Source organism: Onychostoma macrolepis, chromosome 18 (assembly GCF_012432095.1).
Source record: "Onychostoma macrolepis isolate SWU-2019 chromosome 18, ASM1243209v1, whole genome shotgun sequence".
Taxonomy (NCBI): Eukaryota; Metazoa; Chordata; class Actinopteri; order Cypriniformes; family Cyprinidae; genus Onychostoma; species Onychostoma macrolepis.
The window spans coordinates 2,925,225-2,953,206 of NC_081172.1; the positions used below are offsets into that span (position 1 = coordinate 2,925,225).

General features: G+C 35.2%; 1 protein-coding gene across 2 annotated transcripts in view; it reads right to left on the reverse strand.

Annotated features, from left to right (window-relative positions):
• Window positions 1-26,271, reverse strand: part of pak1 (p21 protein (Cdc42/Rac)-activated kinase 1) — a 60,231-nt gene extending 33,960 nt beyond the window's left edge. The window contains exon 1 of one of the 2 annotated variants that reach the window (XM_058750875.1): window positions 26,041-26,271. The gene's annotated coding sequence lies outside the window, so the exon portion shown is untranslated. Of the gene's footprint in view, window positions 1-25,753; window positions 26,014-26,040 lie in introns of those variants that run through there. The other variant, XM_058750876.1, reaches the window with a different exon arrangement.
• Window positions 26,272-27,982: the final 1,711 nt, after the last annotated feature.

Here is a 27,982-nt window from a genome sequence, read left to right on the forward strand (position 1 = left end):
GTAACCATTAAACAAAGAAATTTCATGAACATAATTCAGAAAACAAAGCTACTAAGTACCTCGAACCAAACTCGTGACATCAATCTTGCAAACTTGTTAAAATCCTGTAGTTAGTTCTTCCTCAAAAATACTAAATGCATCAACCCAGTCTGCATCTTGTGCACGGCGCATAGTAATATGTGTGTCCAATTTGCATTTATTATTTTAGGCAATATGCAAGGCGCACGCAAGGGCGTTCAGTCTGAGAGACAGCCTACTTTTTATGCAGTTTTCTTCCAGTGAAGACATTCCATATAAATGAAATAAACCTGTCTCTCTCGTCTGACGCATGCGTTCACACACGTCCTTCTGTTGCACCTCGGAGAAACTCATCTGAATGTCTGTCTGATGTCCAAACACTCGACTCTGACAGCGATGGGCTCACGGACATGACAGATCTGTTTCATAACAAGACCGCTGAAATCAGAGTCTCTCGACTGACCATTCATCAAGACATTCACAGTGGCCTTTTAATATGATATTAAACCATTTTTTGACTTCCTAATAATTGTTCCTGGTCTCATTCGGCACAATTCAGCACTAAACATTATTGGAAGGAAAATACAAATGTTTGTTTTCAGTGTTTCATCAAAATGCTGAGGAGTGCAGGCAGAATTTAAAGGAATAGTTCACCCAAAAATGAAAGTTTGCTTAAAATGTCCCATAGGCGTGGGAAGTGGGGGTGCTGCAGCACCCCGTTTTTTTCTGTGGGCAACTGTTTAACTGTTTTGGGGGGGGGGATCAGAGTGTCTATTTAAATCAGCCTCTACACTAAGTGCAAATAGCCCGCCTTGTTTGGCAGAGGCTATTTACACTAACTCCACTCACCAACGTGTAATTGGACTAGTCAACATTACAAAAGACGGAGCTCAGTTGTCAACTCCAGTGGCGCAGGTGGTCAAGTGTGTGTAATACTCTTTTTGATGCGATCGACCCGGGTTCAAATCTGCCTTTTGTCAAACTTTTTTTCTCCCTTTTCACATTTCAAATCACAACAGAAAAGCATTTATTTTTAATAAAAATTAAATAATCAAAAAGTTGAAAATAAAGTATCGGGTAGGGTTAGGGTAGGTGTAGGGAGGGCTTTTGTCCCAATAAGGTGGCATCCATTTAATAATTTGAATTAAAATTAAGATTTACACTTAAGTCATTATTGCATACTGTTTTATAATGTATTACAATACTGAGGTGCAGATAATTGCCACTATTTGCAATAAGTAATTAGCAGAATATCCTGTTATTATAACATGGTATAAATAGAATCTATAGCTATTTGCACTTAGTGTAAATAGCATATCACTAAAAAAATACTGATATTTTCACAGTGTAAATGGCATCTAATTGCTATTTGCACTTAGTGTAGCATCTATTGTATTAAACTGATGCATACTTGACACGCACATTCTGTCATGCCAAATCATGCATGCAGCACTGCCTATGCTTGCTTTTATGTTTGTGAATGTTATGTTTGTGTTGTGGGATCTGTAGGTTGTGGCTAAGTGATGCGTCTTAAAAGTGGAACATGGAAATCTCATGGATGTACTGAAAAAAACGTTTTATATTTTTTTAAACACTTAGGCTAATGTATTTCCCGTGTGCAGTCAAATGTCCAGGTGTATGGGCTATGCAGTGTTCTCAGTGATTTAATTATTTATTTATTTTGTTCTCAGCGATATGCTTGTGTTTTCCGGAGTTTGACATGTTATATACTCGGTATTGTTTCCTAATGGTTTCTTAATAAAATCAGCAGCTGATAAAAACATCACGATAATTCACAAGTAGTCCACACCACTCCAGTCCATCAGTTAATGTCTAATGAAGCCAAAAGCTGTGTGTTTGTAAGAGACAAATCCATCAAAATATTTTAACTTCAAACCATCGCTTTTGGTAAAAACTATTATAGCCTATAATCCATATTAACTCTTCCTCCACTGAAAAAGTCCATCTCCTGTTGTCTCTCACATTAAAATCCAGACACATATTTGTTTAGACTGTTTTAGTTTGCAAACGGGGTTTAATCTGTGCTGATTTCTATCTCGATTCAGACCAGATGACTTTTTCACTGGAGAAAGCATTAAAGGACTCGTATTTAAGCCGGAAGCAAGTTAAAAATGTCTTGATGGATTTGTTTCTTACAATCACAGCTTTTCACTTCATAAGATGTTAACTGATGGACTGGAGTGGTGTGGATTATTGTGATGTTTTTATCAGCTGTTTGGACTCTCATTCTGACGGCACCCATTCACTGCAGAGCAAGTGATGGAATGCAATATTTCTCCAAATCTCAGTAATTTTCAATATAGAGTGAACTGTTCCTTTAAAATAATGCATGCATTTAAAACCTCATGGAAAAAAGCAATATTTGGTTTCACTCATAAATGAATGCATTGTGAATGATAATTCACGCTGTCTTTAAAGGCAAATGGCACGAGAGGAAATGCACAAAGGAACCATAACAAATCCAAAACCAACAAAACCTAGTTACATTTCTTGCCTTGTAATTGTTTGTGAAATTTGCCAGCAATTTCTGAGAGAAAAATTTTTTCCTCAGTGTAGCAGGCTGAGGTTTCAATCGATGCATATGACATGCAACTCAAAGCTTAAACTATGTGATATTGGAGGAGTTAAATATTTATGGCTTTCTGAAAACTGCATGAAATCTCACCGTCATGCACAGAATATTTCACATGGCCGATCAAACTCTGGGTTCAGTGGCTTCAAAACTCTAGCAGTCTGTCGTTCCCTGGAGATCCAGCTTTAAAAACACGCTCAGGCCCGGCAGGACATGACGCTTCACATCTCCCCAGGAGGACACACGCTCTCCCAGGGTTAAACTGGGTAGCAGACCATCCCGTCATCACACACACCCTCCAGACAAAATAATTACACATTCTGATGTTCAAAGACAGATGATGTGAGAATGAGCAATGCATGTGTGTGTGTGTGTGTGTGTGTGTGTGTGTGTGTGTGTGTGCACAGCCAGGCATCTATTAAAACCATGAGAGACGATCATAACAGTGCCGGCGGTCGTTGGAGGGGGTCGTGTTACATACGGAGAACAGTGTTGCAGCTTTATGTACATGCTAATGATCTACACAGGGTGGGGTGCAGCCAGACACTTTAAGTGTATATTTTATCATATTTTAAAAAAGCACAGCGCTGCAGCTCCTAAATATGCTGAATTATTCCCAAGACACACAGGAATACTGAACTCACAGTTTTCAGGTGGAATTTGCTGGTATTTCCTAAAAACACATAATCTTGGAGGACAAGCAAATTGCACATATGAACATTTTAAATGATGCATAATAGATTGTTCCCAAGTTGGCATAATTAAACAAATAAATAAATAAAATATTATAATATAATATAATATAATATAATATAATATAATATAATATAATATAATATAATATAATATTTTAAAATATAATTTAAAAATATTTTAAATAATATATTTAAATACATTTGCAAATATAAATTTTTTATTTTTTCAATCAATGCACATACCATGCAACTCAAAGCTTAAACTATGTGATATTGGAACAGTTAAATATTTATAGCTTTCTGAAAATGTTGTGAAATCTTGCTGTCATGTAAGGAATATATTTGCATAATAGATCGTTCCCAAGTTTGCAAAATCTGCAATATTAAAAAAAAATAATAATTATCAAGAGGCAGAAAAAAAATATATTATTTTAGAAATATTTAAGAAATTGTAAAATATTTTAATTAATTTTAAAACATTAATATTTAAATGCTACAAATATAATTTTAATAATAATATTTCTAAAAAATAAATATTAAATTAAAAATATATAATTAAATATTTTAATTACTTCTGCCAAGATTAATCTGTATAAGAGACATTCACTTTGAATCCATAAGAAAAAAAACTGGATTTACAGATTTCATTCCTAATTTTACATTGTGGTTGCTAATATTATGCATTTCCTCCCTAAGAATCAATAATCATGATAATCTTCAATTATCTTGAAAAATAAAGCTGGATTAAACATCATATAGACATGAATAAAGAGCTTGAATGTGCAGAGCATGCTGGGAAGACAAAGAACTTACAAGATCTGGAGGAATTTGGTTAAGAAGAGTGCAATATTATGCCTGCAATTAAAATATATTAACATTGTATGGTTTAATTCTTCATATGTAGCGGAGAATGCCCTAAGTGAGCTAAATGTGTCTTTGGGGGCGTCCGGGGATGTGTACAATTGCAAAACAACTTCTAAATGGAGTAAATCAGGTTCTAATAAAATCTAATTTTAGGGTTCAGGTTAATAGAACAAAGTGTGTGTGTAGCGGAAACACAGAGATCATCCAATCCCTGGAGTCGTGATGCTGCCATGGCCCGAGCCCAAAAACAGCAGATGGTCCTGAAGAAACACGGCCAATTTACATATAAATCAACAGACAGAGAGAGAGAGAGAATTAAACAACGACCCACGACACTGAGATCTGAGCAGGAGACTCCATCAGTGACCGCAATGACACTCAAACTCACCATTATCAGACTGGTTCAAATTGGCTTAGCTCTTGGATTAGTCTTGGACTGGCGGATTAGTGTTGGATAAACTTGGGCATAACATGCAATCACACAAATAAACACAGTCCATCATCCAGTTTTCTCCTCATGGTGACCATGGAAACATCTCAAGGAGACTTCATCCATCATGCCTGAATCCCAGACTCTCAATATGTCTGCCGTTCCTTTCCATGGTCTTTTGCTTCTATATAAAGATAATTATAAATACTACAACCTTACCCTAACTGAAAACTTGCAGCATTTTTAGAATTTTTAAAAAGAATAAGCTCTATTTATATGTAGTTTGAAGACATTCCCAGATGTCTTAAAAGGAGGTTTTATCAGATTCTCTCACTTTGTGGCAAATAATATTGCTAAGAAGGTACACACAAAAACACGCACAAGAAATGTAGTCTGGATCAGTGGTTCTCAGCTAGTTTTGCTTTAGTCCCAGATTGGAAATTAAGTGGAGATCGAACGCAATACCGAAATTGTTTATCGTAAAAAATGTCCTTAAAAATCAACATTTAAATGCATGACTGCACAACGGAGTAAAAATCAAAAGTGTTTTTAAATAAAAAGTAGTAGTAGTATTGGTAAATAGGCTAAGTTTTAATTATTTAAGCTTTTTTTTTTTTTTTACACAAAATATGAAATATTACTAATAATATTACTTAAATTATTAATACTTCACTAAAAATAAAGCATTTATGAAAAATACAGCAACAACATAATATTAATAATAATAATAATAATAATTAAATAAATTATTTTTAAAGTTTTAAACAGAATAGGAAATATTACTATTAAAATTAAATATTTGTATTACTTAAATTAGTAATTGTTATTATTATTATTAGTATTATTATTATTAATAATATTAATACTATTATACCTCACTATAAAATAAAACAGTATTTAAGAAAAATTCAACAACAACAACAACAATAATAATAATAATAATAATATACAAGATTAAAATTACAGCACATTATTTATTGCTCTCTTAATTTTCATGCATTAAACCATCAAGCTTTTATTTTAAGACCCTTTAAAGCTTCTCTTTTGTTGGCGGTCAAACAGCCAGTTTAGAAGTGCTTCTCATTACATGTTTGGCAAGATGGTTGGCGCATGTTGCACTCCCAAATGCATGATTTGATAATCACGCTAATCCACATCACGATTTCAGTTTTAATTCGATTAATCGGTTTGGTTTCTAAACATGTTTGGCTCACAATCCACCACTGACAGCCTCCAAACTGCATTTGCATTTACTCCCCCAGCAGATGCATTTTAACCAAACGAACACGCCATTACACAAAAAACAACAGGAAACAGGAAGTACACACTTCAGGGGAGTCATAAAACTTCAATTTATATCCCATCATCCCTCCAGCATCCAGACGGGACGCTGGGAGGGGCGGCAGGCCTCAAACACACCCGCATAATCTATGAGACGCGCCGCTCGCTCTAAGAGGCATTACTGACAAGACCCCCGCTGAAATGTTAGTTTAAGGAACATACGGACATCTTGCTTGCAGAGTCCTCTGGGAGACGAGAAAGAGAGACAATAGCATCTATTTTTTTGGGGATGGGAGTGTCTCTATGGGACCCTGAAGATGAAGGGGAGGGGATTATGTGTGACCCTGGACCACAAAACCAGTCATAAGGGTCATTTTTTTTTAAATTTAGATTGAATAAGCTGAATAAATAAGCTTTCCATTGATGTATGGTTTGTTAGGATCGGACTATATTCGGATGAGATACAACTATTTGAAAATCTGGAATCTGAGGGTGCAAAAAAATCTAAATATTGAGAAAATCGCCTTTAAAGTTGTCCAAATGAAGTTCTTAGCAATGCATATTACTAATCAAAAATTCAGTTTTGATATGTGACCCTGGACCACAAAACCAGTCTTAAGTCGCTGGGGTATATTTGCAGCAATAACCAAAAATACATTGTATGGGTCAAAATTAATCGATCTCTCTTTTATGCCAAAAATCATCAGGATATTAAGTAAAGATCATGTTCCATGAAGATATTTTGTACATTTCCTATCATAAATATCAAAACCCAATTTTTGATTAGTAATATGCATTGCTAAGGACTTCATTTGGACAACTTTAAAAGCCATTTTTTGCACTACAAGAGTTGTATCAGCCAAATACAGTCCTATCCTAACAACACACATAAATGGAAAGCTTATTTATTCAGCTTTCAGAGGATGTATAAATCTCAATTTAAAAAAATTGACCCTTACTGGTTTTGTGGTCCAGGGTCACATACAGTGAGGAAAATAAGTATTTGAACACCCTGCTATTTTGCAAGTTCTCCCACTTAGAAATCATGGAGGGGTCTGAAATTGTCATCGTAGGTGCATGTCCACTGTGAGAGACATAATCTAAAAAAAAAAATACAGAAATCACAATGTATGATTTTTTTAACTGTTTATTTGTATGATACAGCTGCAAATAAGTATTTGAACACCTGTCTATCAGCTAGAATTCTGACCCTCAAAGACCTGTTAGTCTGCCTTTAAAATGTCCACCTCCACTCCATTTATTATCCTAAATTAGATGCACCTGTTTGAGGTCGTTAGCTGCATAAAGACACCTGTCCACCCCATACAATCAGTAAGAATCCAACTACTAACATGGCCAAGACCAAAGAGCTGTCCAAAGACACTAGAGACAAAATTGTACACCTCCACAAGGCTGGAAAGGGCTACGGGAAATTGCCAAGCAGCTTGGTGAAAAAGGTCCACTGTTGGAGCAATCATTAGAAAATGGAAGAAGCTAAACATGACTGTCAATCTCCCTCGGACTGGGGCTCCATGCAAGATCTCACCTCGTGGGGTCTCAATGATCCTAAGAAAGGTGAGAAATCAGCCCAGAACTACACGGGAGGAGCTGGTCAATGACCTGAAAAGAGCTGGGACCACCGTTTCCAAGGTTACTGTTGGTAATACACTAAGGCGTCATGGTTTGAAATCATGCATGGCACGGAAGGTTCCCCTGCTTAAACCAGCACATGTCCAGGCCCGACTTAAGTTTGCCAATGACCATTTGGATGATCCAGAGGAGTCATGGGAGAAAGTCATGTGGTCAGATGAGACCAAAATAGAACTTTTGGTCATAATTCCACTAAACGTGTTTGGAGGAAGAAGAATGATGAGTACCATCCCAAGAACACCATCCCTACTGTGAAGCATGGGGTGGTAGCATCATCTTTGGGGGTGTTTTTCTGCACATGGGACAGGCGACTGCACTGTATTAAGGAGAGGATGACCGGGGCCATGTATTGCGAGATTTTGGGGAACAACCTCCTTCCCTCAGTTAGAGCATTGAAGATGGGTCGAGGCTGGGTCTTCCAACATGACAATGACGCCAAGCACACAGCCAGGATAACCAAGAAGTGGCTCTGTAAGAAGCATATCAAGGTTCTGGCGTGGCCTAGCCAGTCTCCAGACCTAAACCCAATAGAGAATCTTTGGAGGAGCTCAAACTCCGTGTTTCTCAGCGACAGGCCAGAAACCTGACTGATCTAGAGAAGATCTGTGTGGAGGTGGGCCAAAATCCCTCCTGCAGTGTGTGCAAACCTGGTGAAAAACTACAGGAAACGTTTGACCTCTGTAATTGCAAACAAAGGCTACTGTACCAAATATTAACATTGATTTTCTCAGGTGTTCAAATACTTATTTGCAGCTGTATCATACAAATAAATAGTTAAAAAGTCATACATTGTGATTTCTGGATTTTTTTTTTTTTTAGATTATGTCTCTCACAGTGGACATGCACCTACGATGACAATTTCAGACCCCTCCATGATTTCTAAGTGCGAGAACTTGCAAAATAGCAGGGTGTTCAAATACTTATTTTCCTCACTGTATATTTACAGTAGGAAATTTACTAAAAAATCTTTACTTAATATCCTAATGATTTTTGGCAGAGAAGAAAAATAGATCATTTTGACCCATACGATGTATTGTTGGCTATTGCTACAAATATACCTGTGATACTTATGACTGCTTTTGTGTCTACGGTCAGATATAGATGTTCGCTTCACGGGACGCAAATTCTGGAAGTTGACTAACAGGACGGCCTGTAAGAAACTCTAAAGACAGTGTCTGGCAGGTCGATTTCATTGATCAGCTTCTGGCTGGCGGTTCTCCTTCAGCTCGCTGCTGCTGAGTGCGGTGAGATGGGCTCTGGATCTCAGATCGATACTGTGACTCATGGGTAATTCTTGCCTGTCGGACTGCAGCGATGCTCAGGATAGAGGAATCTGAGCGCAGCACGTGTCTGTGTTCATCTATACCATCTCTCTCTATGACTAAAGCGAGTGAAAACTGAGTCCGTTAAATTATGTTTAAATGCATAGAGTAGACATTTGAGATTTGCTTTAAGAGCAGCTGAAAGCCTCTGATGGAACATTATATTGAGCGTTTGCCAGATTTGCTAGGAACTTACGCTTACATTTAAGAATGTGAGAATCAGCAAGATCTCAAAGTTGCCAAAAAAAACTTCGGCTCTGTCAAACAGACTTTCTTCTTTAGTTTTAGGGCACTAAATGCAAACTATGCACTATGTGAATTGGTGTATAGAGGTATAGGTGTATAGATATCACCCTTCATTTAATAATAATAAAGTTTTTTTTTTTTCAGCAAGGATGCATTAAATTGATCCAAATGGCATTTATAATGTTACAAAAGATTTCTGTTTCAAATAAATGCAGTTCTTTTGAACTCAAAAGAACTCAAAACTCAAAGAATCCTGAAAAATAAAATGTATCAAAGTTTCCAAAAAATATGAAACAGCACAACTGTTTTCAACATTGATAATAATCAGAAATGTATATTGAGCAGCAAATCTTTAACATCTTATATATGTACACTGTATAATAAATCCGTAAAATTACAGGCAGCTCATTACCAGGACATTATCCATTAATTTTACGGATATTTCCATGAACTCTAAAGCACAACTCAATGTCTAAAATTCAAAATACAGGTAAAACACCTGTAAAAAAAATAAATACAGAAAATTGTCAAATTAATATGGTAAATTTTTTAGTGTATATATCCTATACTTTATCATACATAGATGCAAAGCTTCAAATTGTTTGCATCTAATATCAACACTTCAAGCAACCACTCGCTCTATCTCTCTCTCTCTCTCTCACCTCACTGTCTTGTATTATTTATAATATCGATGAGCAATCATGTTAATAAACACAAAGGCAGAGATGACTGTGCCGCGGTCACGTGCTCTACAGGCCGCTCCTCCTCTTAAATAAATCTCTCTCTGTGTTTGTCAGACAGTAATGTCAGCAGAGACGGACTCTTGGCTCCAGTACCGATGGAGCAGATCGAGTGTAATATCACTTAATGTTCATACGCAACGTAAACTAAAGTGAGCAGAGCAGCGGTGAGATAAATCACAGCTAGTGTTGATGTCAGGAAATCTCTAAAACACAGACATAAACACGTAAAAGGAGACTTTCCACTGATATTTAAAAAAAAATAAACACTCTTAAGTGAATAATTAAATAAATACTGATGTATCATATACTTATTTTGATTTTATAAAATAAATAAATAATGACATCTCTTTTACCTCTACTGCTCTAATAAATAAAAACATTTTTGTTTTAAGAAAAAAATAAGCAAATAAGTAAATACTGATGTGCCATATTGCTTTTATAAACAAATCCAATTAATAAATAACAAATAATCAGTACTGAATAATGTATTCAAAATAAATAAATAAATAAATAATCAGTACTGCTATACCATACTTATTTTGCCTTTATAAAAAAATAAATACTGATGTACCATAATGTGTAAATAAGTAAATAAATAAACAAATAATCACTGCTGAAAAAAAAAGAAATAAATAATCAGTACTGATATACGTATCATATACTTATTTTGCTTTTATAAATTAAAAAAAGCTGCTGATACACCATGTAATTATTTTGTTTTTATAAATAATTTTTTTTATTAATTTATTAACAACAAATAATCACTACTGAATAACAGTATAAATAAATACATAAATAAATCACTACTGATATACCATATACTGTATATAAACACTGACTTCTGTTGTTTTATACTGAGCAAATGATGTTTTTCATCCCTTTTCATCCCTAAATCTAACTCATACACACCGTTTTGCATTTAAATGATCAGCAAGACATTATTTGGTGTATTTATTAAGGCTTTTCTCAAAGGAAGCTTTAGCTGCTCACTACTATGCAGGTGATTTCAGGTTGTACTGTTCTTGTGGGAGCATTCAGTCCTCTTAATGTGGACAAAACCTGATCACAAAAACGACAGCGGCTCATGCACACACACAAAAAAAACACATAACAGGGCTTATTCCAAAGACAGCAAAATGATGATCACGTTACGAGCGCTTATGGGAGACACGTCAGCTAAAAGTAAGTCCCATCGCTGTAGTTACACCACGTGTCTCCCAGAATGCCTTGCGCACAACTTTCCGCTCAAAGCCAACCTAAAGTCTCTGCTTTCTCTCGAAGGGCTCGTCAAAGAGCTGTAATCTCATGACATCATGTGCAAAACATTCCCTGTCCCACCCTTGGATTCCTTTGGATTCACAAAACTAAATTTTTTGATGAAAATACAAGTGGCGAATGCACACAGAAACATCACCGTATGATGCTAAATTATTTGTGTGACCCGTTTTAATCATCCACCAGGTGAAAATCTGAACATCTGATCACTTCATAAATTTAATGCACACCTCTCCTCATACTTGATAGTAATACTTGACTTTACAAACACGGTTAATTTCATTTTTACTCAAATAAATGTATAAATATAAAAAAAAAATTTAAATAACATGTATAAATGTATAAATATTGTGTATATGTATTACGTAAATATTAAATAAAAAAATATATTCAATAAAAATATTTAAAAAAATAAAAATTGATATTTAAAAATAAATTAAAATACATGTATAAAATACATACACACATACATATACATATATATATATATATAAAAATCTGAAAATAAATATATAAAATAAAAATAAATAAAATGTTTAAATATATAAAACATAAACTAGCTGTCTATGAACTTTCAGGTGTGTTGTGGGAGCTTGAGAGAGATTTAAGAGTGAAATGAGAACAATGCATAGCCTGTGGTAGAATAGGCCTTTCTATTATTCATCAAACCCCCACCGGCTCGACTCCACCTCTGCTGCTTTACAAGAGGCACACAGGTATCAGGTATAGCGCTGAAAGCAGAGAAACAGACCAAAGACAGACAAAGAAACACAAAACGTTTTGTGCAACCTAGTATGAAAAGGTTTGAACCAAACGATTCACAATGATTTTTGAAGTTTCCATAAAAATATATTCATAGGTTTTTAATGCTGCTGTGCACATTTATACTTGTGCACATAAATGAAGATGATTAAATATCATTCTTCCCGTCAGCCTAAATGATAACAGATTAAACAAATTCAATTTTCAGTCATTCTTTCTGCAGGTTACATTGACACGCCAGTAGGTGCCGGGAATTTACTTCATCTTAATGAGCGAGTCATTGATTTATTCATTCAACGATTCGTTCAAAAACATTCATTCAGGAAAGAAACACCCCTACTATGTGTTGCTTTTAGATGCACAATGGTTAATCTTTGGAATGTATTTTAATTCATTAAAAAACTATAATAGTAACAATAATATCATGTACAGGGCCTACAATTAACACTTGCCAAGTGCTAATCAAGTAAAATCAGTGTTGGCGAGTATGAGACTCTCCAGTTGGCCGTTAAGATTTTTAATTAATGTTACTAATTCCTGAGAATGCGATATGGTTTAGTGCGATCACCAAATCACAAAGTGCTGTAATTATAAAAATATGTAATCTAATGCAAAAAACAACCCGTAAATATTAGTTTAACAATTTTACTGTTTTTACATTAAATAATAATAATAATAATAATAATGATATATAATAATGATAAATAAATAAAAAATATTTATAATAATAATAATAATCATCATCATCATCATCATCATCATCAAAATTAGTTGCGTTTCTCCAATGTCCAGCATGTTTTTTTTTTTTTTCAAAATGTCATTTATAAATGTGTGCGTGGAATTATGATTAACATTTGTACTATTCATATTATTATTATTATAAATATAAATATATTAATATGGATAAAATATATAATAGAAATAAAGCTATATAACTCAGTTCTGAAATCAGGAAGAAAACAAGTTTGAATATCAGTTGTATTCCCTGCAGGATTTTTTTTGACGGATCGCTTGATTGGTGTGAAATATTCAGGGTGTGCAGATGCAAGTTGAGACATTTAAGTCGACTGCTGATAAACTGGTTATTTCAAATCATACTGTTATCTTACATCAAAATGAGCTACACCACATCCATAAAAATACAAAACAAGCCTGGAACGGGCAGAGAGCGCGACCTCACAGAACAAATCGGAGCATTCGATCGAATGTAAAAACGGCTTCAGAGGTCTGCAGATGGAGGATTTTACAGCACTCTTGAGCAGAGATCAAGGGGAAAAGCAGATAAAGTGCTCCAGACAGGCTATCCCACAATGCACTGGGCAGGCTCCATCACTTTTAAGTGGATAAGCATGAGTACGGTGCGGACTGCAGGGAATGCTGGGTGTGCAAGTGATGGATGGGCATCCGACTGAAGAATGATCTGGCACGGACTTACAGATTTCCCACCAATCATAGTTGGAGAACAGCACGTCAGCCCCAAAACATCTCCAAGCGCACACGCACACCTGTTTGGCAGCTCAACCAAACATGCACTCAATTCAACCTGGAAGAGATGAGAGAACTGGCTCTATAACAGCTCAACAGAACAATACTCAAGCATTTACCTGCTTACAGACCATCAATAATGTGCATAAACCTCTGAGCCAAAGTGTGATTTCAGACGGCTGGAAGATTTCAGCAGGATTTTTATGGCTGGAACTAGCAGGTGAGCAAGGTGTGGTTAACTCTCACACGGCCAATAAAAGCTGAGGAGAGATGGCAGGCCTGCCGATGACTTCAGCACACAATCCCCTTCTATCATATGATAACCATTAAGAGCAGAAAGAAATACGAGGCCATGGAAAGAGCCAGATCTGTGTGACACCTTTGAGTTACTGGTGTGAATCGGACAGACCAAGCTGTGATGCTCACTGGATCTTCAGTGCAAACAAAGTCCACACACACAAACACATTGAGTTTCCATGCTTTTTGGGGACATTCCATAGGCGTAATGGTTATTCTCCTGTACAAACCGTACACCCTACACCAACCCTTCAACTAAACCTAACGTTACTCCTTACAGAAAACTTTCTGCATTTTTAGATTTTTAAAACACTTCATACTTGTTACCTCATGGGGACCAAAAAATGTCCCCACTAGTGTTGTCACGGTACCAAAATTTCAGTATTCGGTACCGATACCAGTCAAAATCCACGGTTCTCGGTACCAATTTCGGTACCACATGCTGATTAAAAAAAACACACTATTTTTAATAAAGTCAAACAAAAATAAAAATGTACAAAAATCAATGCCATTCTTTATACTTTATTTAAATTGTGTTTCAAGTTTTTCCGCAAGTAATAAAAGTATGAAAAACAGTAAACAAGTTTCACCCAAATTTAATTTGTCTTTTAATTAATTAAATTTAAACACATTGTATTGTTTTGGTAAATAAAGGGGATTTACTATTAAAATTAAACTATGGAAGAAATATCGTGACTTCTTAAAAAAAATAAAAAATAAAAAATAAATTTAAAAAAATTATATATATGTAAAATTATATTTCTGGCACAATGTCTTTAAGATGAACTTTTATTTTGACGGGTTGCCGTGAATACCTTTACATTTCTGTGTAGCTATATGATATGACGCTGGTTTTACTCAATGAAACGGTAAAATGCTCGCGAGGGGACTCTCAGAGCAGTTCTGTAGATATTGTTTATGTATTTATGTCCTCATTGAGACGGCAGATGATGAATCACCGCGAGCGTCACGCGCGCTTCAGTGTATGTAGTAAAAAAAAAGAAAAAACCGCGCATCTCTGCCATTCATTCATTCACTCACACAGAGACTCGCAGAACATGCGGGATTCATATTTGAATCGACTTTTGCAGCTTAATATTTACAGATACTAGTCCACGTCGCGATTTGATTTAAGTGCAATGACCTACTTTTGATTAATTCATCCAAACTTTGACAAACTCCGTGACATCCCGTGCTAAACTGTAAATTCCGTTTTTATAACTGGATTCCGAGATTCCGTCCGCGTTTTCTGCATCGCGGAAATCATCGGGCCGTACGCGTCAAGAACCGGGTTGACCAGGTACTCGGTACCACCGGTACTTAAAAAAACCTGGTACCGTGACGTTTTCACTTTTTTAGTACCGACTTGGTACCGAAGTACCGGGTCTTTTGACAACACTAGTCCCCACAAGGACAAGGATTTCAGATATTGCCATCTTTGTGGGGACATTTTGTCCCCATAACGTGGATTTACCTGAACCACACACACACACACACACACACACACACGCATTTAGACATCTAAATGAGGAGATACCAGGACCCTGGACCACAAAACCAGTCTTAAGTGTCAATTTTTAGAAATTGAGATTTATACATCACCTGAACGCTGAATAAATAATCTTTCCATTGATGTATGGTTTGTTAGGATCGGACAATATTTGGCTGAGATACAACTATTTGAAAATCTGGAATCTGAGGGTGCAAAAAAATCTAAATACTGAGAAAATGGCCTTTAAAGTGGTCCAAATGAAGTTCTTAGCAATGCATATTACTAATCAAAAACGAAGTTTTGATATATTTACGGTAAGAAATTTACAAAATATCTTCATGGAACACGATCTTTACTTAATATCCTAATGATTTTTAGCATAAAATAAAAATTTATAATTTTGACCCATACAATGTATTTTTGATTATTGCTACAAATATACCCCAGCGACTTAAGACTGGTTTTGTGGTCCAGGGTCACATATACTATTGCTTTTATAAATAAATACTGATGAATGAATGAATGAATGAACTATGAACTTATTTTGCTTTAAAAAATAAATCCTAACCAGCAAAATACTTTTAGGCAAAAAAAAAAAAAAAAAAAAAAGTACTAATATACCATATGCTTGTTTTGTTTTTAGAAATAAATAAAATCACTACTGATATGCCATTCTTATATTGCATTTAAATACTACTATATTTTACTTTTATAAATTAATAAACATAATAAACAAAATCACTACTGATATACTGTACACTTATGTTTTTATATATAAATAAAAATACTTTGATAAACAAAATCTGATATACCCATATACTTATTTTTGCTTTTACAAGTAAAAATAAATATATTGATATACCCTAAACTTACATTGCTTATAAATAAAGCACTATATACCACCATAATTATATTGCTTCTATATTATATATATTTGTTAAGAATAAATAAATCAAACAAACAAACAAACATACATTCACAACCTTTTAGAAATTAATAAATAATGAAATGAAGATTTACAATATATAAAAAAGTCCATAGTTTGAAGTCCAACAAAATGGGCGGGGGCTCACACCCGTCACACACACACACTTATATATGCGTGCACACACACATACACACAGACACTTCTTCTGTAAATGAGGGGAATCCGTGACGCAGCTGTCTCCATCCACCAGCTGTCCAGCTCCTCCCTCATGAAGCCCAATACTCAGAGGTGCCCATCGCCATGACAACCTGCTGAATAATGCACGCCTGCACGGCATGCTGGGAATGAAGCGCTCCAGCGGAGCACACACATACTGCTCTGTCTTCTTCGCTCTTCAAAGAGCCTCTATTTTACACATTCACAGCACTTTATTCTCTCCCTGAAGTCCACTTATGTTCAAGTTTCTTTCACCAAAATACCCCTGATCATTACCACCCTTTCTCCAATCCACGGCTATATTTGTCATGTTAACATCCTTAAAAGACTTCCATCTTGAATATCTGCCAATGCAATAAAGTAAAACACAAATGCCTTTAAGACACAATCCCAGTTTAAGCATCTCAGGAATTGTCTTTTTATTCAAAAAAAGACCAAAACTGTTTTTGTAAACATCAATATGCAAATGTGCTCTGCTGTGATTGGCTGATCTGCACATACCGCAGTATATCAGGCATCAAAGATGCGCAGGCATTACAGTAAGAGGCTCTTAAATGTTTCCTGCTCGATCATCTGATCTGTTCCAGTCTGTGTTTTGCGAGTCAGTTGAGGTGAACCGGTTTAAATAAACAAGGAAGTCTTCATGATTCTAGCTTAATACATTTTAGTCATTCATGCACCTTCCTTTATAATTACAGCATTAAGAAGCATCTCGAGCCTAATCATGAGATCTGACAAATCCCCGTTCTGTTTACATGCAGCACAGCTTCCTCAAACCGAGATCTGTCATTCAGCTCACGCAGACCATCCTAAACGCTACAGTCTTCAAACCGGTCTCTGAGACGTCTTTATCTTTAAATAGCCCTCCAATCAAACATTTTGGGACCTTTAGCCAATGTTTCCATATGCTATAGTGTGCTCCAGACAAAATGTGTTTTTTTGTAGATATGCAGAATAATCGATAATAAAATACAAATTTAAAAACAAACACACACACACACACACAATTAAATAAAATAAAAAATACTTTTTTCCCCTTTCTTAACAGTCAACAGGTTGCAAAGGAAGAGTTTTGAATTTATTTTGGAAAGCATCCGCATTACATTCATTTAAGCCACAAGTTGTCAGCTTTTTTCCCCCCTTCCTTTCTTTCTTTCTCCTTCCTTCCTTTCTTTCTTTGCTGATCTGTAATGTTAATTAAAGGCTATTAATTTGGCAATTAAAAATATATCACAGTTTCCACTAAAATATTGGGCAGCACAACTGCTTTCAACATTAATAATAATCAGAAATGTTTCTTGAGCAGCAAAACAGCATATTAGAATGATTTCTGAAGGATCATGTGACACTGAAGACTGAAGTAATGATGCTGAAAATTCAGCCTTGCATCACATTAATAAATTACATTTTAAAACGTATTCAAAAAGAAAAGTTATTTTAATAATTTTTCACGATATTACTGACTTTACTGTATTCTTGATCAAATAAATGCAGCCTTGGTTAGTAGAAGAGACTTCTTTCCAAAAAATCTTACTCTTAATAGAGTAAATATGAAATATTTGTTATATATTTTTGTAAAGTAATAGTGTAATCATGTCCTAGGACCTTTAATATGCTAAACCATTTAACGGAATCTTTAAAACTGTTTTGATCCTCACAATCCAGTAATATCTTTGCTTTATGATGTCACTCAATCAACCATTAGGTCAAAGTACACCTGATATTTTGCCAGAGGTGGAAAGAGTACGAAAATATTTTACTCAAGTAAAAGTAAAAAGTAGCTCATTTAAAATTTACTCAGAGTAAAAATTACTTAGTTACTTTTTAACAGTGGGAGGGACACAAAATGGGATCGACCAAGGGTGTCAAACTCGGCCACAGCACTACACAGTATAGATATTACCCTAATTAAACACATCTGATCCAGCTAATCATAAACTCGGTAGGGCAGCGGCTCTCCAGGAACTGAGTTTGACACCCCTGGGATAGGCCTATAAATCTCAAACTCATTGTTTTTAATTAAAGGAATCAGTTATTTAAAATAATAAGACATTTAGGCAAATTAAATCAATATCAACAAAATGCATCTTTGCAATGCAGAGGAAACACAGAAGCTTCATCTGAAGTGGCATTTAGATGTATTTACACACTGTTTAATGCAGGACATGAATGCATTTAACCTGCAGTTACAAATGCAGAAATAATGTTTTGATATATAAGACATAAAATGTTGAATACTCATTTGAAATTATAAAAAAAATAAAAAAAATCTAAATCAAAAGATACTTTTAAATGTGAAATTAAAACCGCCAGTAGGTGTCACCAAGTCACTGTTAATAAGTGAGTCATTGAGACTGAACTGAATCATTTAAACAGTTGATTCATTCAGGAACGAAACACCGAGAAGCAAAACTGTGCTGTGGCTGTGTTTGGGATTATTTTTGTTATTGTAAAAAAAATCTATAGGCTATGTAATCATGCTGATTTTTGGAGAAAAACGGCACTCTTCGTGTGATATTGATTTACTATATGAAATGACATAAATATACATTTTCTGCCCCTATATCTTCAATTCCGTGATCATTTAAAAAGCATTTTTTATCAGACTGAATCATGCAGTGAAAGAGCGCGCGCACTGGTCTAATCTACTAGACTTCACGGCACTCTGTAGGAGTGTTTTGTTTGGTTTTTGGCTAAATATTGATAATGTCAAATCGCACATCGTTAAAACAATGACGATATTATCGCAGTCGATATATCGCACACCCTTGCACCACTGTCTTTTTGCCTAATTTGTGCAAAACCTTTTGCTAAACTGCCAAAGCTTCATTTTAACCACCAATGCAATGATGCAAGTATTTACTTTACCTCTACATGCTTGCGAAGGGTTGATGTTGAGATTTATAAACTGCTAGTTTGGTCTCCCTAGGCAAACACAGTTTACGCTGCATAAACATGGCCAGGGGTTCACTTTCAGCAGGTTTGGTTTTCAGCTGGGCCTGCACCATTAACGCCTGTCTTGTCATTCTGCATCTTTCTTCTGATTTTAGCGCCAGTTTGTTCTCCTGCCCATTATATACTGCAGTAGTTTCCAGGAAGCGATTTTTCTTTCTTTTTTTTTTACTCAGTAATTAATGTGTTTTAAAATGTAGCGAAGTACAATACTTCAAACAAAATAAACTTAAGTAAAATTACAGATTTAAAAAATTACTTAAAAGTTAGAAGTGCACAAAAAGCTACTCAATTACAGTAACGCGAGTAAATGTAATTCGTTACTTTCCACCTCTGTATTTTGCAAGCTTAATTGTTCACTAATAAACATTATGAGTAGGGGTGGAACGGTACACAGATGTCTCGGTTCGATACGATTTCTGTACAACGGGGAAAAAACAACAACAAATCTACTATGCTCGGTTTCTTTTCATTTATTTTGAACAGACAGTAGTAAAAATTAAAAAAATTTCCACCTAGATGTGAAAATACTAAATATTATTATAAAATCTGCAGTACATATACATACAAGGAATAAATGCTTGAAATATATTTGATTTAGTTTACAGATAAACAAGGGGGAAAAAACAGTGCGACACGTAACGTAGCCTATATGCTGAGTTTTCAGTTAATTTTTGTAACACAAAACACATCAGTTCCAGCATTGCTAACTTGACAGCGCAGTTGGTACTTTATCAAAATAAAATACAGTGAACCAAACATCAGCGCGCATGCCTCTGTGTCACCGTTGGAATGCGAAGCCTATAATTTACATAATAAATAATAGTTTAGCATTCAGATAATTTACATAGCAAATGTGTAAATATTATGGAATATTTGGATGTGTGCCGAATGAGAGAGGTAGGATACACGAGCACAAAGCTTCATTTCGCATGTATCGTTCCACCCCTAATTATGAGTAATGTTTGCATGTGCATAGGAATGAAACTAAAAACATACATTTAACCTTACCAGGAAGTTAAATTGTGAAAATCAACAAATGAACTTTGAGAACTGTGGGCCCTTTCTGAACGCCGGATGCTATTGAATGAATTTTGCATGTGTGGACTCTTTTATAGTTCTTAGTCATATCAGAGTGGGCGGTGGATGTTTTATGGTTCATGCTGTGGGGGAGTTCATAAAGGATTCAGCTGGAATATGAGTGATGACTGAATACGGTCATCTCTAAAATAAGAAAAAGGAAGCTTATTAAATTAGTCATTAACGTACAGAGCTTAGAGGAACTGTTGATGAACTTGTTGATGAACTTCCCATCTCTGCCATGCGCTGGTTGAGAGGTCAAGAGTGAATCAGACTCATGAGACACATCCAGGTATTTTCCATTCCAAACAATGACTGACACACAAAGCATTCCTGTGATGACATTCTGTGATGTGAAACAGGTGTACAGACGGTAGTCACTAGTTCACTCTGTCTACTGCCCACATAAGCGGTTACTTCTAAGGCAGCATCCTAACTCGAAATCTAAAACATTTGGAACTTTATATGAGACTTTGGCTGAAGTTTAATGTCACCTATGTTGCCTTAAAATACCATCCAATTTGGCAAACCACCAGGTTTTCCTTCTTAAAGGAAAAGTTCATGCAAAAATGAACATTTGCTGCTCATTTACTCAACCTCAGGCCATCCAAGATGTTTCCTCATTAGTAGAACAGTAAAGAAGATGTTTAGCTGAAACCGTGGTCCTTGGTGATTCATACAATGCAAGTCAATGGCTACCGTCACTTTGAGAGTCAAAAAAGCAAGTCAAGGATCACATGGCTCCTGACTACACATTAAAGGTCTTATGAAGCTAAATGATATTTACAGCATTATCACCTGTAATCCAAAGCCTCAGGCAAACGGTCCGGAGTGATGTCCGGTTCATAAACGAATCATTCTTCTGAACAGGTTCTTTTTAGTGAACTAGATGAATCAGTTCACCGAATCAGACTGAATCATCTGAAACAGTTTGTGGCTCAAGCTGCACAGATCTACAAGTTACTCGATCAAAACTCACTTTTAGATGTGTGACAGTCACTCTGACTCGAAATGAGTCAATATACTGGCGTATCTGATCCTATGATGAATGAACTCATTCAGTGCTCCAGTTCGACTCGGACCAAAGACCGATGATACGAGCATGAGTTAAACGAACGCTTGAACGAAAGGGTGAAATGAAAGTTTTTATGGTTTCTCATGATTTATGTGAAAAGGTGAACTGATGAACGCCAGTTTATTCACTTTATATGTTTTAGACATGAAAAACATTCACGTTTCACATCATTTCTGGGTGCAATAATAATATAATTGCGTATATGTTACATCAACGTGTGGTTATGTATACAAACTAGTGAATTGAACTAGTTTATTGAAACGAACTGTCCGAAAGAATCAGTTCAAGGAAAATAATTAGATTTCCTCTTTGCTTAAGACTCTGGATTACAGGTAATGGTGTAAATAATGTTCAGTTTCTTGCACAGACCGATCATTTCACTTCATAAGGCCTCAATAGGCCTATATCTCCAGGAACCACGGGTATTAGTTTTGTGTTCATATGCTTTTTTTTTGACTCTCAAAAACAGATAGCTGCCGACTTACAATTTATGAATCACCAAGGACCACGCTTTCAGCTAAAAATCTTCTTTACTTCTACTGAAGAAAAAAAGCCACCTACATCTTAGACGGCATGAGGGTGAGTAAATTAACAGCAAATCTTCATTTTTGGGTGAACTATTCCTTTAAAGCAACATGAAGTGCATTAACTAACACAGTTATAAAAGAGGATGAAAGTGCAAAACATATGCAACATCTTTAACAAGGTACAGCTCATGACATAAATGAAGCAATGTTACACACACACAAAAAAAACATTCTTCAGGATTTTTGCATTTTTCTTGCAAGAAAATGCAAGTAATCTTTGCCCATGCAAAACTCACTGATGTAATGCTATGGAGTTCTGAGTGGTTTATAGCATGCAGCTAGCTGGTGTTTTAAGCACTTTTAAGGTGTTCTGGGTGGTTTCTGAGATCCATGTGACACACAGGCTGAGGGGGAGGAAGGGCGAGGAATAGGAGGAGTTGCTGCTCATTTCTTCTGATCTCATTCGGGGCCTCGCACTGAGACGATAACGTACAATGACAGGTATTGCATAACGATAAAAAAGCCAAGGAAAACTGGGCCACAGGAACGCAAAATCAAAACCCGCACGCATGCTGCAAACTCACTGAACCTTCAGAGGATTCACGGGCTGGATTTGCAGAAGCAAATTAGGTTATACAATCCTGTTCCTGAACATTACATCCAGTTCTTGTTATACACATTCTGAGCAAAATCCATTTTTAAAATGCACAAAAAGTTTATTTACTATAAACATACATAACAAGAGCAACAATTTCAATGCAATTATGAGATACAGTTTTAGAGCACCAATTAGGCATCATTTATCTTTAAATGTGGGTGGAGCATGATATTATTTCAGCTTAAGTTTCATAATCATAGTACAATGAACCATTTTAAAAGATCAAGGGAAATCAGACTACTTATATGACACCTTTAAGCGGTCACATGAAAATCAGCATCTGACCAGAGACCAAAGGAGTGAGATCAGACATTTCACTGCCTCCCACACTCTTCCTGTGTACTGATGCTTTTCTTTAAGGACGTGACCTTAAGATTAAACCCTTTTTTATTCCCATCTCTGCAACGGTAAAGAGTAGCTGCATTGTCCACTGCTGTAACTGGCTAACACGCTCCGCATTCTTGCTTTTGTTAGTAACCCTTGCAGAGAAACCAGGAGAAGAATATTCCCATATGCTTCTACTCGCATCAGTAACCTCCTTTTCTACTCTGCCATGGTTCTTCCATTATTCCTATAAACAGATTATGAAAAGACCATCACATGTATTGTACACTATTGTTCAAAGGGCTTTTTTAAATAAATTAATATTTTTCTTCAGCAAATATACATTAAAATAAACAAAAGTGACAGTAAAGACATTTTAAAATGTTACAAAAGGTTTCTAATTCAAATAAATGCTGTTCTTTTGAACTTTCTATTCAATGAATCCTGAATATAAAAATGAATATAAATAAATATGAAGCAGTACAACTGTTTTCTACATTGATAGTAATAATCAGTAATGTTTCTTGAGCAGCAAATCAGCATATTAGAATGATTTCTGAAGGATCATGTGACCCTGAAGACTGGAGTAATGATGCTGAAAATCCAGATTTACATCACAAGAATAAATTACACTTTACAATATACTGAAACAGAAAACATTTTATATTGCAATAATATTTTATAATTTTACTGTATTTTTACAGTAAAAGACCCCAGGTGTGTAATTTGACTTTTAAATGAAACCTTCATCCTTCCACCATAAAATGCAAGATTCCCTGAGAAATGCATTATGTGCCCTAAAAACCAAAGACAACAAGGCACATGTACCAATAAGAGAAATCTCTATCATTTGTGACTGTGAAATGCCAAATCTGGAACAACCATAAAGTAGAGTCAGACACACTCACATAACAATGAGCATGAAGTCACAGCAGCGTCTCTGGGCCAAACGCACATCTGGAGGGTGTGTGTGGGGGTGGTTGGGTTTTTGTCCCGTGTTTTGGGATGATAAACAGGGTGTTACTGAAACCATATGGTGATGTGTGGCCCAAGGGTGTGCTTACTTCACAATCACCGACCCCCACTTCACTCTGACAGCACAAACCCCCAATAAATGAATCCGATTGCCATCTACAGATACACAGACCTGCATGTGCCTTCAAGCAATTAGAGACCCATGTGCAGAAATGCTTACATTTTTAACAAATTATACTGATAAGCATTTCAAAAAGATGACGCAATCTCACTGCTAAAAATACCCTTAAACGATGACGACAATGTTGTGAGAACGAAAATCCTCCACAAACTAGATCGGAGACTGATTGAAAGCCACTTGGTTGGTACAGAAGTGAAAGATTGCAGAATTATAGCCGTCTGTCATTTCCTCATTACCTTTTAAGCGCATATGTTCTGCAGGCCATTTACAGATATCAGAGCCTGGTGCAATATCCCGGAAGAAACACGCGCTTGACTTAACTGGTTTAAGGATTTTGCTGATACATGTGACCCAAATCAGTCCAAAGCGAACTGAACCACTGCCCGCTGCTCTTATCTTACACTATCATCTACAGCGTGTCACGCAGATCCACCATCCGTAATGAAAACACATTACCAACAGCACTGCAATAAAACCACACGAATAACCCTAAAGACTTCATTCTGAATTTATGCTTCTTAATAAACACACTTGTAAAAGCTTCAGAATATTAAGAGCCTACATGTTTTATTTCCATTATATTCCATGCAAAAGAAGCCAAACGCATTCTGTAGCCCAATTCAGCTCAACCGCTGAAAAGGTTCTTCAATCCTGAAGGAATGCTAATGGTATCATAATTTGGACACAATCCAAAGGATCCAATAAGAACCAAACACCAAGGAAAACCTGAATTTCCTAATGTCAGCTCATCCACTAGAACTGAATATTTTTAGATTCTGGACTGATCTTTTCCAAAATATAATACAATATCCATTAGCAATCCTGTATTATTTTTTGACAATGGATTTCTCATTGGTCCAGTCTGAACACAGTGACAGTCGAGAGCTGCTTTACACACCCAGCAGTGTAAATACTGAATGAGCATTTTCAGACTGTTGGGTAACTGTTAAGTAATATTTTAACATTTAAATTTACGTATTTTGCAGATGCTGTTATCCAAAAGAACATAAGCAATTCATCCAAAAATTTTATAAATTTGTAAACCGCTCCAAAAATGGAAACACACAATAATAGATGCACGCCTTATGATGATAATAATAATGATGAAAACTACTAATACAAATAATAAAATTTTGCAATTTTTATATTTTAGATTCATTAACATTTATATTTAATTAAATGAAAAAGCTAAATGAAATAGTACTCTAATTACATATTGTATTATTTGTCAAAAATTTTAAATGCATATTAAAATATATATTTAACATATATAAGATTATATATTAAAGAACAAATATTACAGCCAGTATTAGCATTGATATTTAACTAATAGCAATAGTAAATAATAGTAATAAAATTAATATGGCATTAATGACAGATTTTATTATTTGTCAAATAAAACTAATTTCATATTCGAATGTAAGCATTACACAGACATTATTAACGTTATTATTGAGAGAAAAAAAATTATGTACTACTGCTAATAATAGAATGCATGTCACATTTACATATTAATATTTAACCTATTATTGTCTTATTAAACATTTACATGATTGTAATTGTTTTAATATAACATTACACATGGTGCATACCAGAAATATTACACAAAGATCGATGTCATTATTATGATCATCCAACACGCATATATTTGGATGTTGTTAGATTGAATAGAAAGCGAGCATACCTTGTGTTGGAGGCACATGTAACTCAAGCACACATCAGACGCTGTTATTTGATCTCAAACCACATAAACGCGGAGAAGAATCACTATAATCAGAGCAATTCCTGCTGATAAAGCCACATCCACATCCGAGTGCTGTCTTTGATGAATAAGCAGCTCTTCCTCTGTCTGCTCTCCACAGACACGCGCCCCACGCCAGCCAGTGCGTCTCCGCGTCACGCAAGGTCCCGCTGAACGCGACTGCGGCTGCGGCGCGTCACAGCGGTAAAGAGCAGGCGGCACGCACTCACCTCTGTCCAAAGACGCGAATGTGATTTCCCCGAGCAGACTCTCCCTCTCTCTGTCACGCATTCAGCGGCTCTCCGCGCTCATTAGCTCCAGTGTTCTCCGCTCCGTCAGTCTGTCTCTGCCGCTGCTGCTGTAGAGACGCACACAAACCTGCTGCGTGAAGCGCCGCCCACGCGCGATCCCACTGGACACTGTTCCCCACGCAGCGCTGCGCTCACGAGACGCGTCACCTGCGCCAGTGGAGGAGGAACATGCAATATTAAAGACACCACATGCCTGATATCTCATCATACAACTCTACATGTATGCCTTAGAAATAACAGGGATGCGGCCTAGACACAGACAGACAGACAGACAGACAGACAGATAGACAGACAGACAGACAGACAGACAGACAGACAGATAGACAGATTATATTATATATTATATATATTCTATTATTTTGATCTTTTCATTGTTATTATATTTCTCCACATATATTTCAAGCTTAGGCAATATTGTATTTTTACAGTCATGCCAATAAAGCAAAATTGAATTGAATTGAATTGAATTGAATTGAATTGAATTTAATTTAATTTAATTTAATTTAATTTAATTTAATTTAATTTAATTTAATTTAATTTAATTTAATTTAATTTAATTTAATTTAATTTAATTTAATTTAATTTAATTTAATTTAATTTAATTTAATTTAATTGATAGACAGACAGACAGACATATAGATAGATAGACAGATAGATATATAGATAGATTCAAAGGATATATTATATATACAGTATTATATAACAGTATTATTGTGAAATATTATTACAGAATTGTTTGTTGTCTACACACACACACACACACACACATAAATAAATAAATAAATATATATATATATATATATATATATATATATATACACACTGATAAAAATGATTTTGTGGTGAAGTAAATACTACAGAAAAACAAATGTAATTTCTACATTAAATAATTTAGTTCAGGCAAGAATTTAAATAAAAGATTAAATTCAATATTAGTACTCAATTTAAGCTTGTAGAATTTAAAGTTTGAACTTATAAGTATATTTGACTTGGAATTGTTTGTTATTTTTACAAATATTGTTTAAGTAAATATCAATGTCATGATCCCGTTGTTCCCATCATGCACTTGGGCATGAATAATTAATAAGGTAATTATTTTTTGCTGTTTTCGAGATGTATTTAAACTGTTTTATGGTTGCTTTTGTTGTTAGGTGAAGTAACTTGCTGTTTTGCTCAAAATGACCCATTCGCACTCAAACACTATTCACTGATTGTCACCGTCATTGTGTATCATGTGCCAAGTATTCAGGTCTCTGTGTTCATTCAGTTAATAACTATATTGAATCAACATATTACCTTAAAATGAGTAACGAGCAGTTTACTTGCTTACATACGTGCTTGTAACTTAACCACATGCTTTATAGGCTTTTTTTTTTTTTTTTAGTGGTATGTTGTTTAAGTAAAGTTTACAAACTGTGACTGAGTGAAATGTACTTGAGTATTGTAGGGTAAACTTAAAATAATTCAGGAGAAATTACTCATCAAACTCTACCTGGCCACATTAAATTTACTTAGTTCCTTTACTAATTTTAGATAACTTAGTTAAGTAGATTTGACTTAATTTAATTTAAATTTTACTTTAAAAATATGCATGCAAAACCTTGCAAAATAAAAATTAAGTAAATTTAACTTCTTATTTTTTTCAGTGTACACACACCCACACACACACACAAATATATATATATATATATATACAGGTATATATACAGTATATTTCATCTGGAATGATGTCATGAAAACTCCATTACTAAGTATGTCAGCGCCCTCTGCAGGTAATTATCAGATAACAGACTAGCCAGTGTTGAGGATTACCACTGTTAAAGGTGATGAAGCACCTGTAAATGTTTAATAATTGCTTTGT